The sequence below is a fragment of the Schistocerca gregaria genome, chromosome 8 (assembly GCF_023897955.1).
Source record: "Schistocerca gregaria isolate iqSchGreg1 chromosome 8, iqSchGreg1.2, whole genome shotgun sequence".
In the NCBI taxonomy this organism is placed as follows: domain Eukaryota; kingdom Metazoa; phylum Arthropoda; class Insecta; order Orthoptera; family Acrididae; genus Schistocerca; species Schistocerca gregaria.
Genome location: NC_064927.1, coordinates 168,098,722 through 168,116,297, shown reverse-complemented (window position 1 = coordinate 168,116,297; position 17,576 = coordinate 168,098,722). Strand labels below are relative to the sequence as shown.

Below are 17,576 nucleotides of genomic sequence, written 5' to 3'. Positions count from 1 at the left end.
GTTCGTGCCTCACTTGTGTGACGTCCCCTCTCCCCTTTTGTTGACGCTGTTGATGTTGAGCCGCTACTGCTACAGCTCGGTCGGTGGAATGGAGACTCGACGTGCAGTGATGGATAACGTCGGATAACGTGGAAAAGCACCTGAAAATCTCCAAAGAAAATTGTTCCTCGCGTAATGTGTGAAAGCCAGTTTGCGAGTCCGCACAGGCTTCTCAGCGAAACGAACTGCTGATTTTAATTGCCTGTTATGGTTTTATGATGATTTGCTATGCCCGGTTAGTTAGTTATTGCAGTACTGAGTGACTCATTCATCACTGGCGTTGTTTCATACCACTGAAGCGAGGAAAAATTCATTTGCGGTTCAGTATCAGTAATTGTTACGTTGCTAGGCAGAATTGTTCACTACGGCACGACGCAAACCAAGAGATATCTATAATGCTGTCTTGCTTTCGTGCGTCGTAGTATTATTTCGGCAAATCACTCCTTTCAATGCTAAATGTTCATCAAGTCACTCTTTCAATTAAAATAATCACAGTTAATTAATTTTGATCATCAACTATCACACAGTTCAATTAATGATGGAGCCAACACGTGAGATTTCCATTACTGACGAACAATTTTTACTGTTCCTTCTTAGCAGTTGGTTTATAATCATCACACGACACGCTCACCGATGGATCACACCAACTACGATTCTTTTCAGTTCGGTGATCGTGACAATTACAACAACTTTTACAATCGGGGTATTTGTATCTTCGTGTGGTCGTATTAACGTTTACTAATCAAGGCTAATTAGGTATTGCAGTCTTCGATATTATGTCCATTCATCGTTGTAACTGTTCACTTTGATGAAGGTTGAGTCCAACAATAATATTTCCAATAATTAAAGTTCATTAGCTCGTAGTACACTATCAGAATATCACTTCAGAATAACTGAGAACAAAGCCCTCACACCTCTATCACGCAGTAGAATTTTTTTTAATAGAAACAGTCTCTTAGCGTTCCGTTTGTAGTACTATAACAAACGGTGCTCTCTCACGGCTTGATAGCAAGCAAGCTAGCAATCGACTAACATGCCCATGATCGAACATTGTAGACGCATTAATTTCCTTTTCGCCGCGTTTACAACTCTCTTTCACAGTAAATGTTATCTATGACCGACATATTACTTCGGACATAACTTTCGCCGTACTGATTTGCAGTTATTACTGAGATGTTTGATAGCTAATTAAAAATAACCTTTCTTTCTCCCTTTATATCACTACATACTCAGTAATTATTGTCAAAGTTGTCGTACCTGCCAGGATAACACTGATCCCTACTTTAAATTATCATGACATTCTTATTCGGGTTTTCGGGTTTCTTGGGGTGCTACAGTTGGTAAAAACGGAATCCTTATAGGATCGTTTTGTTATCCATCTGTCATTCTGTCTGTCCGACTGTTAGAAATCCTTTTTCTTAGAAACAGGTGAACGTGTCACGTTGAAATTTATGTCACATACTGAAGCCTGTGGTCATTTGACGGTGTAAGAAATTCAAGGTGCTAAGTCAATGCTGTGGACATTTATGACACATATTTTGATACTCGCACACTCGCCGATTTGAACATATAGAAAACTTCCAGTGATTTACATGGACGAAATTTGCCAAGAAGTAAGGTATCATAGTATAAGCAAAGGAAAAAATCCGTAAATTATTAATTTTTAATTACATCACCCGAAAAAATATTTCTTTTTCATTTGTTATCTGAAGTCAAAGTTGAAATTGTAATTAATAGTTCTCTATTCAGGCTGACGTCGTCGCAGTGACAGAAGTCAGACATCAGGCAAGAAACGACTTTATTGCTCATATGACGCGTTTCGTGATTTACCCATCTCCATATATCCAGGCGCAATTACTGCACACCGAACGAGGTGGCGCAGTGGTTACACACTGGACTCGCATTCGGGAGGACGACGGTTCAATACCGTGTCCGGCCACCCTGATTTGGGTTTTCCGTGATTTCCCTAAATCACTCCAGGCAAATGCCGGGATGGTTCCTTTGAAAGGGCACGGCCGACTTCCTTCCCCGTCCTTCCCTAATCCGATGACACCGATGACCTCGCTGTCTGGTCTCCTTCCCCAACCAACCAATTACTGCACTTACATGTGGCGGTTCATGTTATATGTGAAACAAACATTCGCAGACTAGTCATTCCTTGTCTGACGTTTGACTTTTACCATCGGGACCCACTCAAGCTGAGTATAGAACTACCGATTATTATTATTACTATTATTATTATTATTATATTCATAATAGACTCCTGCCTCTTATATAACTTCATGTCACGTTATTTTACTGAAATCAAAACTTTCTCGAAAATCCTAGAATCCCTAAGACCGATATCTTGTAAGTATCGATGTCTATAACAGGTACAAATGCTCGAGATTCTCGATTCTCGGAGTGGATTAGTTGTCTATACACTGGAACATAATGAAGTTTGTATGAAACCCTCAGTTCCTGAATCCCTCTGGTACCTGACCAATCTTTCTTTTTATTTTTTTAAGGCTACTTTTACGCATTTCTCTTTGTTGGAATCAAAATGAAATGGATGTAAACGACATATTTCATTGTGTCTCAGTCCGTAGATAGAGTCGTAGTGAATATATCTGACACTTATTAAGATGTAGACAGTATCACAATCGTAGGTATAAATGTGGCCACATTAAAGAAAGGTGGCAAAACTGTCGTGGCTAATAGGGATTGTTCAATTTTAAGCATCGTCCCGTTAGTGAATATTAAATGATTCAGCATTAGTTTTGTCGGAAAGTCAGTTTTTAATCACTAGCTGCTTCCACATGATTCTGGAAAAGTAAAAATTCATAACGTGCTTAACGGAGCCGAAGATAACAATCACAGGATACTGGTACGATTTCGTGTAAATGTTGTTGTTGTTACTCTTGTCTTCAGTACTGAGACTGGTTTGATCTAGCTCTCCATGCCATTCTATCCTGTGCAAGATTCTTCATCTCCCAGTACCTACTGCAACCTACATCCTGAATCTGTTTGGTGTAGTCATCTCTTCGTCTCCCTCCAATACTAAATTGGTGCTCCCTTGATACCTCAGAATGTGTCCTACCAACTGATCCCTTCTTCTTGTCACGCTGTGCCACAAACTCCTCTTCTCCCCAATCCTATTCAATATCTCCTCATCAGTTATGTGATCTACCCATCTAATCTTCAATATTCTTCTGTAGCATTACATTTCGAAAGCTTCTATTCTCTTCTTGTCCAAACTATTTATCGTCCATGTTTCACTTCCATACATGGCTACACTCCAAACAAATGCTTTCAGAAACGACTTCCTGACACTTAAATCTATATTCGATGTTAACAAATTTCTCTTCTTCAAAAACGCTTTCCTTCCCATTGTCAGTCTACATTTTATATCCTCTTCACTTCGACGATCATCAGTTACTCTGCTCCCCAAATAGCAAAACTCCTTTACTTCTTTAAGTGCCTCATTTCCTAATCTAATTCCCTCAGCATCACCCGACTTAATTCGACTACATTCCATTATCCTTGTTTTCCTTTTGTTGATTTCATATTATACCCTCCTTTCATAACACTGTCCATTCCTTTCAACTGCTCTTCCAAGTCCTTTGCTGTCTCTGACAGTATTACAATGTCATCGGCGAACCTCAAAGTTTTTATTTCTTCTCCATGGATTTTAATACCTACTCTGAATTTTTCTTTTGTTTCCTTCATTGCTTGCTCAATATACAGATTGAATAACATCGGGGATAGGCTACACCCTGTCTCACTCCCTTCCCAACCACTGCTACCCTTTCATACCCCTCGACTCTTATAATTGCCATCTGGTTTCTGTACAAATTGTAAATAGCCTTTCGTTCCCTGTATTTTACCCCTGCCACCTTCAGAATTTGAGAGTATTCCAGTCTACATGGTCAAAAGCTTTCTCTAAGTCTCCATATGCTAGAAACGTAGGTATGCCTTTCCTTATTCTAGCTTCTAAGATAAGTCGTAGGGTCAGTTTTGCCTCACGTGTTCCAATATTTCTACGGAATCCAAACTGATCTCCCCCGAGGTCGGCTTCTACTAGTTTTCCATTCGTTTGTAAAGAATTCGCGTTAGTATTCTGCAGCTGTGGCATATTAAACTGATAGTTCAGTAATTTTCACACCTGTCAACACTTCCTTTCTTTGGGATTGGAATTCTTATATTCTTCTTGAATTCTGAGGGTATTTCGCCTGTCTCATACATCTTGCTCACCTGATGGTAGCGTTTTGTCAGGACTGGCCTTGTTTCGACTCAGGTTTTTCAGTGCTCTATCAAACTTTTCACCCAGTATCGTATCCTCCATTTCATAATATTGTCCTCAAGTACACTGCGCTAGTATAGGCCCTCTATATACTCCTTCCACCTTTCTGCTTTCCCTTCTTTGCTTAGAACTGGGTTTCCATCTGAGCTCTTCATATTCATACATGTGGTTCTCTTTTCTGCAAACGTCTCTTTAATTTTTCTGTAGGCAAGATCTATCTTACCCTTAGTGAGATAAGCTTCTGCATCCTTACGTTTGTCCTCTAGCCATCCCTGCTTAGCCATTTTGCACTTCCTGTCGATCTCATTTTTGAGACGTTTGTATTCCTTTTTGCCTTCTTCATTTACTGCATTCTTATATTTTCTCCTTTCATTAGTTAAATTCAATATTTCTTCTGTTACCTAAGGATTTCTACTAGCCCTCGTCTTTTTACCTACCTGATCCTCTGCTGCCTTCACTACTTCATCCCTCAAAGCTACCCATTCTTCTTCTACTGTATTTCTTTCCCCCATTCTTCCCAATTGTTCTCTTCCTGAAACTCTGTACAATCTCTGGTTTAGTCAGTTTATCCATGTCTCATCTCCTTATATTCCCACCTTTTTGCAGTTTCTTTAGTTTAAATCTACAGTTCATAACCAATAGATTGTGGTCAGAGTCTACATCTGCCCCTAGAAATGTCTTACAATTTAAAACCTGGTTCCTAAATCTCTGGCTTACCATTATACAATCTATCTGAAACCTGTCAGTACCTCCAAGCTTCTTCCATGTATACAACCTTCTTTCATGATTCTTGAACCAAGTGTTAGCAATGATTAAGTTATACTCTGTGCAAAATTCTACCAGGCGGCTTCCTCTTTCATTTCTTCCCCCCAATCCATATTCACCTACTACGTTTCCTTCTCTCCCTTTTCCGACTACCGAGTTCCAGTCACCCATGACTATTAAATTTTCATCCCCCTTCACTATCTGAATAATTTCTTTTATCTCATTATACATTTCTTCAGTTTCTTCGTCATCGGCAGGGTTAGTTGGCATATAAACTTGTACTACTGTAGTAGGCGTGGGCTTCGTGTCTATCTTAGCCACAATAATGCTGTTTGTAGTAGCTTAACCGCACTCCTATTTTTTATTCATTATTAAACCTGCTCCTGCATTACCCCTATTTGATTTTATATTTGTAACCCTTTATTCACCTGACCAAAAGTCTTGTCCCTCCTGCCACTGAACTTCCCTAATTCCCACTATATCTATAACCTATCCATTTCCCTTTTTAAATTTTCTAACCTACCTGTCCGGTTAAGGGATCTGACATTCCACTCTCCGATCCGTAGAACGCCAGTTTTATTTCTCCAGATAAATGTTATGGACACGTAACATCTGATATCACTTTAATCCGTAACTTAAATCCTTCAAAGTTAATAGATACAATAATAAAAAACTGAATTACTGACTAATCATGGAATACAGAATCAGAAGTGAATTCATTATTGCACACTTCGATAGCAAACACTATGTTTGAAATGACAAGCAAATGAAGAATATTATTTTATTTCAAAAGAAGAAGAGGAAAAATTATGTTACACAAATATAATAAAAAGTGAACGAGGTGAAAATTTATGAGGTGATTTTTAGACTTTCAGAATTAGGGGTTAAACAGCGGATCCGACTCCGCGATTAATAAGAATTCCAAATTGCGATACACAGCCTAGAGGTATTCAGCCGAATTACTATGAACTTCGGTGGTAGCGCCAAAACCAGAATACTCATATTTGTGGACGAGATGTATTTCTTTTGCTGTGAGGATGTCAGAGTTCTTATGTAGCAGTACTTCAGAACAGAGACACAGAAAAGTTATAACGTCAACTGAAAACTCTCAGAATAAGATGACAGATAAGAAAATAAATATTCTTACAACTGCAAATATTACGGAATAGACGTCTAATTTCCAAACTTGGCTACCAGCTTCGGCCATATACTAAGCCATCTTCAGGTCCCCTGACCGACTTGTGCGAAGATTCCAACTTCAGTTCCGGTCAAAATGGAGGCCAGCATTGAAAGACCGGTATTGTATATTTCTGCATGATACAGCGAGCACTCCAACCATCATCTGGCGTCTAACAGCCAGGAGATATTACGTTCTTATAGAACTTGTGAAACCAGTGGCCATGTACTATACACCACACAGATGTGAGACTGACACCAGCGACTACAGTAACGGCTCGTAAGCTGACGTGAGGATCGGGGTGTACTGCAGCTAAAACAAACACCTCCGTCTCCTCACTTCTTGCAGTTCTTCGTCTGTTACTGAGGAGCATTACCAAACTGCCTGTTTCCCGAAGTCGTTGTTCGACACGTAAGAACGTAATGGATGACGGAGCTCTTCGCGTAGGATACCCATGGCCGCTTGAGTGGCATCGTGTCGGCACTCACCGAGCATCAGCAACGTGTCAACGTACTCGTTGTTCCTGTATGCCATCTTCATCCGATGTCAGTAACTGTGGTATATTGAGCCCCGTTTGCTTCTGTGGCTCGAACTTTCGGGTATACGGCCGTGTGCGGCGACAGTCGGCAGTCCAACAGCGCATCGAGGAAGCTTCTCGCTCCGTGACACCGGCGACGTTACAACTCAGCCGCACCACATTTAGAAGGCGCATTGCGTTATTCCGAGCGTGTGTGGTATCTGTCCCTGAAAATTATGGATCTCACATACTTGATCGATATTCTAATAATGGACTATGAGTGATTTGTCAGCAGTCTCCTGTATTCTCCAAATATGCTGACAGTAGCACACCGTCTACCACCAGCTTTACTTATGATTGAGCCCGTTGCAGTTCACATTGAGATTATTTTATCCAGGGATGTATTCTCCCAGTATACTGACAGTAGCACACCGTCTACCACCAGCTTTACTTACGATTGAGCCCGTTGCAGTTCACATTCGAGATTATTTCATACAGGGACATGTATTCTCCCAGTATGCTGACAGTAACACACCGTCTACCACCAGCTTTACTTACGATTGAGCCCGTTGCAGTTCACATTCGAGATTATTTCATACAGGGACATGTATCAATTCATTGAGTCCAGTTGTCATTCATCGATGTTTTTGTCACTGGATAAAATCTTTTTTCCTTTCGTGAAATGCACAGCTTTACGTTTCTGAAAATTTAAGAACAAGTTCCCAAGGTTTTTATCGCTCTGAAATCTCTTTAGGGCCTGATTCAATCGTACAATGAACGCGTCCATCATCGGTCCTGTTAGCAGCCGGTGAATCTTTCGAGTTTTGTGGTCGTGGTCCATGAAACTTTTACATTCCAGACGTTTAATCCAGAGCTGCGCTGGACGTCTTCAGAGGTGCCCTAGTACCGCTGAATCGCAAAATCTGACGGAGTATTTGTACTTTTTCATATAGTATCTCACTGGAGATAAATTCAGCGTCTGCAAAAGTGTGAGAAAACTATTAATATCACCAGACAGGTAATTATTGTGGGTACCAACAAACTTTCATGGGCGCACCTCAGATTAGTTCCATTTCTGTCGATGACTTTCCACGCAAGTTATATGCTGCGCCCTCCCTTCCAAGAAAGTCTCAATCCAGTCACAAAGTTTGTTTAATACTTTATTTAATACTAATTTCATTAATCATTGTTGGTGTGGTATTGTGTTAAATGTTTTATGGAAACCAAGAGAAACTGCATCTACCTGTCTACATTGATCTACAGCTTTCAGAATGTCAGTAGTGAGACAAAGAGAGTGCCACCCCACTCTGCATTGTTGCCACAGTTATCAAGATGGCGGATCCAAGATAGCAGCTATAAATGTGGCAACATTGCAGTGATGTCTCAGTGGGAAGTTCAGATATTGCTGGGAAAGTAGGTCAATTAGGCTACCTCCACTAACCCACCCCTCCTCTCGCTCCCCCCTCTCCTCCCACCTCAACTCACCACCCTCCTCTCATCGCCTCCCTCAACTGGAACTTGGCAGGGAAGGGACTCTGTGCTGAGCTGCTGGATCAGATGGTCGTAGATCTTTATTTTACATGCATTACTCCCCTCCCCTCCCCAACCGGTAAAGTGGCAAGAAAAGGGCTGATGGATAGGATGGACATAAGTATTTTGTATGCATTCTTTATTTAAACAATTTCAGTTGTCATAGACAGTAGCTCTATCCAATATGTTCACATTGAGGTCTGGAATCCAACAGATCTAGTATGTAACACTACCACCAGAGGGCACTGTCGTCCTTCCCCCTCTCCCCTCCTCCAACATAATCCAAGATGGTGGTCTGGGGAAAAATGTGGGAAAAGGACTCAATCTGCATGTAGTTGCTGGACTGGTAGAACAGATGTAATTGTGTACAGTGTTCAGTGGACGAGATGTCTATGCTGGAGAGGAAGGTGTATATTACAGTATCTGAGGACTGTGTTGATAGCAATGATATTTGGTGAAAATGAATACACTTCATTAAATAATGAATAACAGCTAAGTTACACTTTGCAACTCATACTGATAAATGCATATGCTGTAGATGTGGATATTCGATAAAAGTCCAGTCAGTCAGTCTTCTGAAGTGCAAGAGGCAAGATGTTTACCGCAGAGTCCCCGCACTTTGCTTTAAAATAGGCAATGCGCCAGCTTACACCATGGCCAGGGAGCATGCCGGCTCACAGCACGGTCACACGGCTACCGCTAACACTTGCTGTCACATTGGAAATACCCACCACTTTCCTCCTCCTCATCCCCAGTGTACTTATACTCTTTGTCGTTCAACACGAATTGCTCCAGGTGTTATTACATCTGGTGTTGCAGAATATTGTTACATACATAACTTGAAGATATCGCAGGGACTAAATGTACCACTGCAAAAAGTGAGAGAGGGAGAGAGTTTAGCAGATGACGCGAGAATATTATACAATTACACGTTTTATTCCGAGGAATGTCACCACCGCCACACATGAACACGGACTCCAACAGAAGAAGATCGCGACACAGTTGTTAAACCGTCCCACAGGCAGTTCACAAGCTTTTGTGGGAAATACCCTTTTCTTTGAGAACGAGCTGCTTCAGGAGTTACAGAACCCAACTAAATACATCTGTAAATACACTTTCCAAAAAGATAGCATCAGTTTGGTGATATATACAGCCACACTCGAACATGAACTCTGAAAAGAGATCACTGCACACTTGCGAAACCTCCCTGAGACACTTCACACACTTTTGTGGAAACAGGTCCCGAAACCTATATCTGCAGCAATATCTGATTTTGCGTGCCGAAAGGATGATTTGTAAGTTGAAATAAATATTCCTGTAACTCTAAACTGGACGCTCACCTGTTTTAGAGTCTTATTTGCTTGTTTGAAGCCGGCCGGGGTGACCGAGAAGGTCTAGGCGCTTCAGTCCGGAACCGCGCGACTGCTACTGTCGCAGGTTCGAATCCTGCCTCAGGCATGGATGTGAGTGATGTCCTTACGTTAGTTAGGTTTAAGTAGTTCTAAGTTCTACGGGACTGATGAACTCTGATGTTAAGTCCCATAGTGCTCAGAGCCATTTCAACCATTTTGCTTGTTTGAAGGCACTGAAAGAGAGAGACAAAAATTTCTGACTCCTGAAGCTGCAGTGGCGTTCATCACTCTTCTGAAGCAGTAGTAGGCTTAGTTTTATATTTTCCGCTGCTGGTGGCGCCAGGAATTTTTCTCGAAACTGACACTGCTGTCTAAGCACAGATGGGAAAATCAGAACAATTCAAAGCACTGTCCAACAGTCGAAAAAACTGACTGGAATTTTCGGTGAATTTTCGATGTCCTACAGCTGCCACTCTGGAAATACTCTAAAGCCACAATGGTGGATAAGGGACAGCATCCCACCAGAGGTGAATGGTCTGCTTGGACATGTCTCTGAACACTCGAAGAAAGAAGGCATCACGTTATTCTCAGAAGTTTCCGTGGATACCTTCCTCGAATCTTGTTCGAATCAGTCTGAAGAGGCTCCTATACCCTGCACAAAGGATGTCTTGTGAATGGAGCATTCTGATTGGCTCTTACTGAATTTTCTTGCCAAACTGTTATTGTGGTCAGTGTGGAAGCACTGCCCTCCACTTTCTGCAACAGCGACTTTCAGAGGAAAAACTATTTTGTACAGATCTAAAAGAAAAAAAAAAAAAGATGCAGCAGTCATAGTGCACCCACAGTTAACCACTCCAAAAAAGTGGTCTACACAGCATAAAAGACTTCCTCAGTTACAGTGCTCTGCTGTTCTCGAGGAAAGCTTGAATTTTTCGGTGTGAAACTCGCAAAACAGCTGCTGCTGCCGGTGTGGGAACACTGTCCGGCATTTCTTCTGGATACAATTCTTTCAATAGCAAAACTATTTTGTACAGATCGCCATATTGCATTGACAGTTAATCCCTCGAAAGAGGTATCCATATCATGAAATACGGAAAGACACTCCTCAGTTACACTGCTCTGTCACTATCGAGGAAAACTTGAATTTTTCTTCAGTGTGAAATCGATCTCCAACTGGGCTATATACCACATACCATATTGATGTTGTAGTAAACACAATTCGTATCCTGCACCATACAAAATCATCACTTCTGCATTCTGCATATAGCTATTTACCACCAGTCTTCCTACATATACTAAAAAGACAGGCATATCCAACTAGTCCTCACAGCACTAGATATTTCTAGAAAGATCGATTTGTCATCCAGAGTGACCAAATGTCATACGTCAACTGCTCCTCCACACACAGTTGCCTTATATGTGATCAGAGCACCCTCAGCGGATCGCGGTCACTCCCCAACAGTTGTGTAAAGGCCGCACAATGGCGTTACTGTATCTGGCTGTGACCTACTTCCTTACTGCCATGCTTTCTACAGCCACCTCCATACTCTTAGAAGAACACAGGCATTTTCACTTGATTTGTCAGAATATCATAGAATTTACAAGATAGATCTCGATATGAGCCACAAAGCGGTTAGCTGCAAATTGCTTGCAGAGTACAATTCCGAAGATATAGAGTGGAAATTATTTTTCTAGAAACGCGAAACTTTAGTGGGGTGGAAAAAGCTGCAAACCACTGAGTAACTAGAAACCTATATCGTCTGTGTAGGTCTTTACATGAAAAGTCGAAAAAATTGACGAAAGTCATAGTTACACTTGTAATGTCAATGATATAATAGACTCCTAATCATCCTTCTGCTTCACTAAGTCAACGATTGTGTTTTTCATGTCTAGAGCACCAGCGAACATGTCTTCCATTCGTCTTTCCCATCTAAATGCACATGAGACACACCACAATAAATGTTCGCTCAACCAAATAAAGGTTCAGCGCAAACACACAACCAAATTTCCATGAAGAACACATGCTATCACGAAGGCTGCCCATCAGATACTTAGTTCGCTATTCAGTCGTATAGAGAGCGCCACCATTAGGTCAGCTACATTCCTGTACACCAGCTAGCCTCTCTATTCGGATGGATCCCACCATAAGCCGGAAAGTCAATCGTTCTAGTGACAGGCCACTGCTGCCGCTCGCCCTTCACCCCAGCTAGAATATCCCTAGGAAACTGGCAACATATAATTTATCACTGTAATTACAATTAAATACTACGATTTTAGCCTTAATCTGATTACATTTGACAATGAGTGAAGTATTGAAAAAAAAAAAACCTCCTGACGGCTGTGTCTCTGGAAATATAAATATCTGTACCATTCCTATTACTGGACATTATTTTCCACAGAAAAAAGACTTTCATTCACCTTACGGGTATCACAGTTTCCCACATCAAATTCATACCTTCCCTTATGACACTTCAAAGCCATTTTTTTACATTTCGGAACATACACATACTGAACGGGCCCCCGTGATCGCAGTGAAACAGAGAGACATAATCGTCCTTTATGCCACGAGTCGTAAAAAATACGTTCGGAGTGGCTAAGTTACTATCACACGTAGTCTTGGCTCTACAGGCACACACAAACATTGCTAACGATATCAACGTTAAAAACTATACAAGCTTTAAAAATCGAGGTATGCTATTGCTTCTGAATGAAGTGGTTTTCCACACAAATGCCGCAATATCGAATACAGACGGTGATCGCTGGTGTGTACTGATAGACCGACAGTTGGTTCATGTTACCGGCGATGTAGGCTTTTAATAATATCACCAGATTTAGAAAGTGATTCTCCTAGGGAACATGGTATGAAGCCAGTATTTGCAACTCCCTCACGTCGCTGCTGGATATTTCTGCAGAATTTGTAACAAGTTCTATCTCAATGCCATGTCACAGCTTCTGCGATATATCCACTGGGTTGTAGATGATGGTTCATTGAGAATGATTGCGTACAGTGGGGGACGTGCTATGAGATGAATCACTTTAAGAAGTGCAATGTTAGATTGAAATGTTCAAAATGTTCAAAATACACTGACTTTTCAAATCTATAGTGTTACGGTTTCCGGAAGAAATGCTGTTGACGGAAATCATGCCTCTATTCAACCACAACCACATAGCTGCATTGGATCCTATGGTGATGTCTTTTAATGATTACAGACACTAGTGAATCATGTTCGTGGTACTATTATATCTCGAAATAAGTCATCTTTTTCGAACCTATCTGCTAAAGTAAAACTCCAACGTGTTTTTTTTTTTTTTTTTTTTTTTTTTTTTTTTTTTTTAACAGGTCCTATGCATGTAACTGTTCCTGTTTCTGCAGATTTGTGCATGTTATCGCTCCAATTGAAGTCAGAACTGAGCAGAAGTTGGAGAGCACTATACCTACCACCTTCTGCAATACTTGTAGAAACAGAGTGTGCTGAGTTAGTGCAACAGGACCGTGTTTCGACCATTTGGTGGAACATGTTGTCATAGATCCATCAATAGCTTACGATGTGTAAGGCCAGCACCAGACGAAGCTTTCTCCCTACAACACGAGGCGGTATAAAAGACAGTACAGTATCTGAAAGAATGACGACTATTTTGCTACTGCATTGCGGTGCATCTCCAAACTACATACAGGTACTGCCGTCCAAAGGAAATCTACGTGTCTCATGGTGCATCCATGTCTGTCACCCAAACATTCTATCATGTACCACACAACTGAGAATAAAAAACTATGAACTACAAAAGCTCCGCTAACTTCACGTGACAGAGAAATCGATATATATATATATATATATATATATATATATATATATATATATATATATATATATATATGTCGAAAACAAATACCGTACGCATGTTGGCATCGAGCATATGCGCCAATCTCCATTAAATACACAGGTACTGCACAGAAAAGTGTAAAGTGTCATCGCCTGTACTGTAGTCGTAAGAGAGGCTCCCTGTTTCGTTGTTTGAAACATTTTTTTTCATGCTGTAACACACCTAAGTAGCATATGACACAGCTTTGTACAGAACTATGCATTTTGTTTTCCTCACCATGACTTGGAGGTCTGTGGCAGGTTCTAAACTAACAGTAATATGTTTCAAACTATTGGCTCTCAAAGAAAACTAGACATCGCACGGTGTTAATTATTTTGTTGCTGATGCTCGCACAACACACTCACTGGATGGTTCAAATGGCTCTGAGCACTAGGGGACTTAACAGCTGTGGTCATCAGTCCTCTAGAACTTGGAACTACTTAATCCTAACTACCCTAAGGACATCACACACATCCATGCTCAAGGCAGGTTTCGAACCTGCGACCGTAGCAGTCTTGCGGTTCCGGACTGCGCGCCTAGACCCGCGAGACCACCGCGGCCGGCCCACTCACTGGTTGATTTCAAAGAAAAGACATCTGGAAACTGGAAGAGTTTTGTGGCATTGTATGTCGTTTCCAAACAGCTGTCAGAAAGTGATTGAAGGCCTCTACATTTAAACTCATCTTCCACAGTGACAGGATAGCTGTTGGCTTGGTGTTCCATTTCGATCGTATTGTAGTCATGTATGCAATCACTCTTTCGCTGCTATCCATCTCAGAAATGTGTTGCCCCTCCACCAAGACTCTTTCTTCATCTCAAACAAGCAATGTCAGTCAATCATTATGTGGTAATCAACAGCATACCAGTGGACAGATAGGATGGAAAGGATGCTTTCGATGTTTTGTAATAACAAGTTTCACAACTGATAGTAAGATTTATTTTAGCAATTTTACCATAATATCAACACTGACTAATTACACGGCAACGTGCTTCCCAATTTCTGTAACACCACTAAACTGCTCCTCCTTTACCATATACTTGAGTGCGAATGTAGATAGATGACTGTGCAGCACATCCATTCATTGTTAATTCTCGAACATATACACCGAAATATACCAGACACAAGTCTACATACTTCGAACATTTCGAGCATAGTGCATAGTTTACGATCTCTCCCTATGAAGGTAACAGAGCATTCTCGCATTCTTAGGATAAAGTTAGAGATTGAAAGATCTCCTGGCATTTTCTTTGACCAACCCTCCCTGCAGCGGTGTCACGGATTTAATCTGCAGGTGACCAGTAGTAGACAGCAACATTCTGCGTCTTGTGAAGGGATAGAGTTCACTGAATCTCTAACTGCTCTTTTGCACCATTCTTGCTCATGGTACCCATTCAAGTGCACAATATTTCTCCAGATGCACACATGCTGATGAGTTTGGCAACAGTTATCGATGTATAACAGTAGACATAAAAGTGTTGTGATGTAAAAGCAGATGGTTAAGAGAAAGAAGAAATGGTTGGTTTTATGCATGATGGAGCTCCAGACGGACGGAGTGTTCAGTGTTTTATGTAAAGCAACTGCGCTATCAGTTCTAAAGTTGGTGTCTGGGATCAGTTCAAAAATGGCTCTGAGCACTAGGGACTTAACATCTGTGGTCATCAGTCCCCTAGAACTTAGAACTACTTAAACCTAACTAACCTAAGGACATCACACACATCCATGCCAGAGGCAGGATTCGAACCTGCGACCGTAACTTCTAAGAAAGTCTTACGATGAAAGGGTGGCAACTTTATATACTAAAATGATCATTTAAATAAAAGCCCGTGAAGTGCAATCTTATATAAAATTCTACAAGGTTGGCCAAACAGTAGTTAAGATGCTCTACAGTACACAGATACCGCCTCTCAAGAACATAGGCAATAATATCAAAATTTCCAAAGACCAAAACATATTTCAGGTATTAGGCCTTTACACTCCAAGCAATAAATTCGTTAACACACCAAATCCGACAAACATGACAAACGCAGCTACTAACGTACGGTAGGTTGATAGGGAGATTACCGAACAACCCCAACCGCAGGTTGCTCTAACCCGCCCCTTCTCCACAAGGGAAAAACGGACCACCCATTTTGTAAACAACCACCTGCCCGCGGGTGGGCAAACGGCAAAGAATGATGGGATGACTCCAAAGCAGAACGGCTGGTGAACTTACCAAGAAAAAAAAATGGCTCTGAGCACCAAGGGACTTAACATCTATGGTTATCAGTCCCCTAGAACTTAGAACTACTTAAACCTAACTAACCGAAAGACAGCACACAACACCCAGTCATCACGAGGAAGAGAAAATCCCTTACAAAGAAAACAAGTCGAATTTAACAAGAGTAAATCACACAACATATCACCAATCACTTCTAATAAACTACGATTTCTCGAGAAGACCTGGCGCAGCACCCCCAAATCGCTCTCCCGAACCGTCCGCTGCCAGCTGCTTCAACAGATGCAGGAAGACGCGCTGATCTCCCGTCTAACGGCGTCGCAGCTCGCACCGGCCAGACTTATGTCGTGGGTTGACTCCTGTTGGTCTCGTGTCGTCCACGAAGTCATTACCCCTCGCTATACGCCGCGGCCCACTGGACTCACGTAGCGAACTCACAAGCGCCCACGCTCAAGACGGACAAGTCATCTTGTGTCTCAGTGCGCGACCGTCCAACCGACCGATCCAACCGCCAATGACCATTGCCTGAACAAACTCGAGCAGACTGGCGGCTTAATGCGCAGATGCAGGAACTAAGCCCCGACCACTAGCTGAGTTCTCTTGCTGTCGGAGTGGAAAGATTGTCATTTGATGGCTTTAAAGGTTGATCCGAACGACAGACATACTAGCACTCCGAACGACACAGAGACACTAACTGCCTAACAAATGCGGACGAGAGACAGACTAGCAAGCTAGGGACGAGAGACTGACACAGACTAACCGAATGGCGAACTCATAGCGCCCCTTAAATGCACGTGAACAGGCAACCTTTCCCGTTTCTCACCAGAAAGAGACACCAAAGCTGCGATTGCCACAGCGGTGCCACATCCAGAAACGTAGGGCGACTGCTTGACACTACGCGATGCGGCACGCTCTTCAAAACAGCAATTTTTATCACGGCTCATAGATGATAGCACAGTACTTGTCATTTATACTAGGCCTACATGTAATATGAGCCCTAAGATGTCGCACATTAGCAACCAGTAACAGTACAAATGAAACTTCCTGGCAGATTAAAACTGTGTGCCCGACCGAGACTCGAACTCGGGACCTTTGCCTTTCGCGGGCAAGTGCTCTACCAACTGAGCTACCGAAGCACGACTCACGTCCGGTACTCACAGCTTTACTTCTGCCAGTATCCGTCTCCTACCTTCCAAACTTTACAGAAGCTCTTCTGCGAAACTTGCAGCTGTGAGTACCGGACGTGAGTCGTGCTTCGGTAGCTCAGTTGGTAGAGCACTTGCCCGCGAAAGGCAAAGGTCCCGAGAGTCTCGGTCGGGCACACAGTTTTAATCTGCCAGGAAGTTTCATATCAGCGCACACTCCGCTGCAGAGTGAAAATCTCATTCTGGAAACATCCCCCAGGCTGTGGCTAAGCCATGTCTCCGCAATATCCTTTCTTTCAGGAGTGCTAGTTCTGCAAGTTTCGCAGAAGAGCTTCTGTAAAGTTTGGAAGGTAGGAGACGGATACTGGCAGAAGTAAAGCTGTGAGTACCGGACGTGAGTCGTGCTTCGGTAGCTCAGTTGGTAGAGCACTTGCCCGCAAAAGGCAAAGGTCCCGAGTTCGAGTCTCGGTCGGGCACACAGTTTTAATCTGCCAGGAAGTTTCATATCAGCGCACACTCCGCTGCAGAGTGAAAATCTCATTCTGGAAACATCCCCCAGGCTGTGGCTAAGCCATGTCTCCGCAATATCCTTTCTTTCAGGAGTGCTAGTTCTGCAAGTTTCGCAGAAGAGCTTCTGTAAAGTTTGGAAGGTAGGAGACGGATACTGGCAGAAGTAAAGCTGTGAGTACCGG

General features: G+C 42.1%; 1 non-coding gene across 1 annotated transcript; it reads left to right on the top strand.

Annotated features, from left to right (window-relative positions):
• Window positions 1–17,286: 17,286 nt before the first annotated feature.
• Window positions 17,287–17,361, top strand: Trnal-caa (transfer RNA leucine (anticodon CAA)). Its single transcript has one exon. It is a non-coding gene; the product is annotated as a tRNA-Leu (tRNA).
• The last annotated feature ends 215 nt before the right edge of the window (window positions 17,362–17,576 follow it).